Source organism: Podarcis filfolensis (genome assembly GCF_964270895.1).
Source record: "Podarcis filfolensis genome assembly, chromosome: 12".
Taxonomy (NCBI): domain Eukaryota; kingdom Metazoa; phylum Chordata; class Lepidosauria; order Squamata; family Lacertidae; genus Podarcis; species Podarcis filfolensis.
The window spans coordinates 14,232,387-14,233,981 of record NC_139614.1 but is presented as its reverse complement, the minus strand read 5'-3'; positions in this window follow the sequence as shown (position 1 = coordinate 14,233,981).

Sequence of the window (1,595 nt, the reverse complement as noted above, 5' to 3'; positions counted from 1 at the left end):
GAGGCCGTTGCTGCGCGTGCGCGGAAGGGGCGGCGGGAGGGAGGGAGGAGGAGGAGGAGGGAGGAGCCGGCCAATAAGGGCCTAGCGCCGTCGCCTCGGATTGGAGGGCGGCCGGGGGCGGGGCTGAGGGGAACGGGGATGGCCGTGGCCTGGCTAGGAAGCTGCCAGTACCCAGGTGCCTCCGGAAGCGTTGCTAGGATGCTCCCGAAGCAACTGCGTTCATTTCTTTATTTGCATTTGTACGCCGCTTGGTTAAAAATAAATAAAATCAAAGCGGGTTACAAAAAAAGGCAAAAATCAGGGGGAAGGGGGGAATCCACAGCCCTCCTCTATTATGCTTTCCTATTTGTTGGAAGCAGTAATAATAATAATAATAATAATAATAATGAATTTATTAATTTTATTATTATAATAATTTAAATGATTATTATTATTAATTTAAAGGATACAAAAGTTAAACAGGTTAAACTTACCTCAGCTTTCTGAAGCATCTGTGCAGGCTTGTCAAAACGGGGATTTTATTATCTTTTGTATATAATTTTTATTAAATTTTCTGTTTTACAATTTAAAATACTCATTTTTACATCCTTAAGATATTGATGACTTCCTTTCTTCTCTTTCCATGGTTCCTTTTACATATAATAAATCCCTGCATATTTCACAAAAAATAAGCCATTCAGTATTCCATTATTTCATCCACCAAAACTTGTTTACACTGTTGAATTTATCTTAATGCTGCCAGTGTTTTCAGCTGTACGCAATTATTTCCCATATATTCAATAAACGTTTTCCAAACTTCTCTAAACGTTCTCTTATTCTGTATGTTAAGTCTGCAAGCTGCGCATATTCTGTCAACTTAAAGTAGGCATATCGCCCGGGCCAGATGGACTATTGGTAAAACGGGGATGTTTTGACCCTTTGCTGGAAAGAGCGCAACAGTCACCTGCTTGGTCTCAAGAGGCAGGGAGTTTCTTCTCTATTTTACTTATTACATTTATGTGCCACCCTCCATCCAAAGACACCCCCCAAGGCAGTTCGCAGAATAAAATGCAAGTGACTAATTCAACCGAGACAACAAGATGGTAGCCATCACTGTGCCTGCCCTACCAATGCTCTTGTCCAGCTCAGTGTCGATGGAAAGGGGGCTGGCTATGGTGGAGCCCAGGTAGGCAAAATCATCTGCCAGCTCAAGTGTGTGATCGCCAGTGCTGGTGCTCTGAGGGCTGGCGACATCCTGACCCAAGATGTTGGCCTTCGATCAGGTTGATTGTGAGGCTGAACTCCCTGCAGGCTTGGGCAAAACGGTCGATGAGTCTCTGTGTCCCAGGAGTGCGCTGTCAAGGCTGCGTCATCGGCAAACAACATCTCTCAGATCAGAACATTTGGTATAAAGTGTTTGGTATAATTCCCTGCACACATAAATAAACCGGAAAGGAAATTTCTCTTAAGCGCCTTCATTTCAAAATCCTTTATTTAACATACCTGTCACAATATCAAACATTTCCTTCCTTTTAGTACATGTTGAAACTTTGACGAGAGCTGGATTCAAATCCCTACTCAGAAATCCCTGGTGGGTTCAAGAGTAAAGGCTAGAG